This window comes from Austrofundulus limnaeus, unplaced genomic scaffold (genome assembly GCF_001266775.1).
Source record: "Austrofundulus limnaeus strain Quisiro unplaced genomic scaffold, Austrofundulus_limnaeus-1.0 Scaffold606, whole genome shotgun sequence".
Taxonomy (NCBI): Eukaryota; Metazoa; Chordata; class Actinopteri; order Cyprinodontiformes; family Rivulidae; genus Austrofundulus; species Austrofundulus limnaeus.
The window spans coordinates 224,835-227,474 of record NW_013953008.1 but is presented as its reverse complement, the minus strand read 5'-3'; the positions used below and the strand labels follow the sequence as shown (position 1 = coordinate 227,474).

The 2,640-nt window shown below is 39.2% G+C and overlaps 1 long non-coding RNA gene across 1 annotated transcript in view; it reads left to right on the top strand.

The window, feature by feature from the left end:
- The first annotated feature begins 541 nt into the window (after nt 1-541).
- Nucleotides 542-2,640, top strand: part of LOC106531211 (uncharacterized) — a 5,821-nt gene continuing 3,722 nt past the window's right edge. The window contains exon 1 of the long non-coding RNA XR_001311886.1: nt 542-1,438. This is a non-coding gene — a long non-coding RNA (uncharacterized LOC106531211). The remainder of the gene's footprint in view (nt 1,439-2,640) is intronic.

Here is a 2,640-nt window from a genome sequence, read left to right as displayed (position 1 = left end):
GTGTGTGTGTGTGTGTGTGTGTGTGTGTGTGTGTGTGTGTGTGTGTGTGTGAAAGGAAGTGATCCATGAGGCCCTATCTGAAAGTCGAAGAACAAAGCGAGTGAAGCAAATGTCAATTTTAGAACTTTTTTCTTTATTTACTTCTGCTCCCGCAGCCACTAAATATAATTATAATCTGTTCTTGTCAATGAACAGAAGAAAAAAAACATCAAACTATTTCACCTCAAAGGACAACACAACATTTTCAGTCTCTGACATTTAAAAAGTGCTCTTTTAGCAGAAAAATAATGATAAACTTTTTTTTTCTTTAGGGATGCAGCTATCATTATAATTTATTCTTTCAACATCAACTTTTTGGCTTGTCTGCATGTTTGGTTAATCCTTAGCATCAGCTTAAAATCCATTTACCTGAAACTGAGATACAGGCTGAAAACGATCTGTTCTGTCAAAACAAATCAAAGCCTCTAAAACTCTGACGGAAGTTTAAAAGGTTTTTTTCTGCCTTTGTGCAAACAACACAATCAAACACCAAAGCCCCGGCTGCTCAGACTGAAGTCTGAACGCAACAGTTTCAAGAATACAACAACGTAATCTGCTGTAGTGATCGGTGTTGGCCAAGGGGTGAATTTAAATAAAAAGGATTTGTCGGTCAAACCTTACCAGTAACTGATTAGTTTGAACTCACCATATGCTGCATTTAGAGATGTGGTCTCTCTCTCTCTCTCTCTCTCTCTCTCTCTCTCTCTCTCTCTCTGTGCATCTCCAAGTGTATCAGCTTCTTCATACACACTCAGCTTTGTTACACACATTTTACAAAGCGGTCTACCCCCACCCGCAAGTTTCATGTGATCTGGTTCCTTCACGCTCTTAAAACATGCTAGCTGGCACTACAAAAATAACACACTGACACTATCAGTATCAGGTATCGTTCTGCTACACTACTCACAATCATGTTCTTATACTACAGTGCCTGTAGTGTGTTGTGGTGAAGAGGTAGTTGAGCTGCGAGGTGAAGCTTTGTTTACCCATCAGTCTACGTTCCTACCCTCATCTGTGGGTAGTGACTAAAAGAATGGTGTGGAAATGAGTTTTGTTGACAGGTTGGCTGGACTCTCCCTGAGAGAAAGTTTGATTATGTGGAAGAGACTCAAAGTAGAGCCACTGCTCCTCCACATCAAGAGGAGCCAGTTGAAATGGTTCAGGCATCTGGAAAGGATGCAACCTGGATACCTCCCTAGAGAGATGTTACGGATACGTCCACAACAAGGAAAAGACCATGGAGAAGACCCAGGACACACCAGAGACTACATGTCTCAATTGGTCTGGGAATGCCTTGGAGTCCTCCCAGAAAGATGGGACTGTGGAAAGAAAGGTCTGGAGTTCCCCAGCTACTGACCGTCAACAACCATGAGTTAGCGTCAGTTCACACCATTCTGAGGTGAGGAGACGAAATGAGGAGAAAGGCTGTGGTTAGCGGCGTCTTCCACCACAGGTCACTGACGAGCCTGAAAATGGGCTGCCTAATATGTAGAAACTGCTGACAGTCTCAGAAGGAGCTAAGTTCATGCTAGACTAATGCTTCGAAACAAAAACTTGTTTTTGCCATATCCTGTCATGTGGCTGAGCTGAATGTCTGTTAAAGAGGCCAGTGGCAGAAACTTATTCTAGTGCCTTATACATTGTTTTTTTTTTGCGTTTCTTTAGCTGCTCTCTTCTCCAGGTTCATCACAGGGAACAAAATTCACTTCCTGACACTTCTTGGGCTCAACGGAGCTGCCAGCCCCTTTTATTCCCTTAATACGGTTTATATTTCAGCAACGTTACTGTGTAGGAACAGTGTCTTTGTTGTGTTAAACATGAAGGATGGTTTTTCTTTTGTAAGAATGGAAACATACTTTTAATTTTAAGCATTTTTAAGAGAAAAATGTTCAAAATACAGATTTTTAACTTATTGGAAAATAAATCTGTAAAAAGGGTTATTCAAATTCTACAAAGTTTAATGGAATTTATTAGTGCTTGTACTGGTACTCAGTTTTACTGCTTGTATTGCATTTGAAGAAACATGGTATCGAGGCATCTCTACTGTACTTACTAAACTTCGTGAATCCCTTTTTGTGATTTAGTTAAAAAACTAGTCCCAAGTCTACTCAAAATAAGCACATTACTCAAATATATGTATTACAACTCTGCCTGATCAAGAAGACTTTACCACTGAATGCTCGGCAGGTTGAAATGTCAGAGCACCACTTTCATGTGACTCCAAATATCTGTCTGTTTAACTTATCAGTCAGATGCTGAGCCAGAGCTGCTTCAGCTAATATTAAAAAGATAAATTAATTAATTTTGTTGTGTAGCTAGAAGTGCCATGCCTCAAGTTTCAGACAAAAAATGAACTTTTTGCTCCAGTATAATATATTTACAGCTCAGAAATCCCCACAATCATTAAAAAAAACATGGTTTAGTTTCTATTTTTGTTGAAGAAAAACAATGCAGGGAAATAAATTCTTTATTTCTCACATCCAGATTAGCGTTTCAGTACCGTTTAGTCCAACTCTCATTTTGAGTTCAGTTTTGTTTCGTTTCAGTTTTTTCATCTCAGGTTGGCTTACTTCCTGTCTTTACTTTCATCAGTTTTTATTT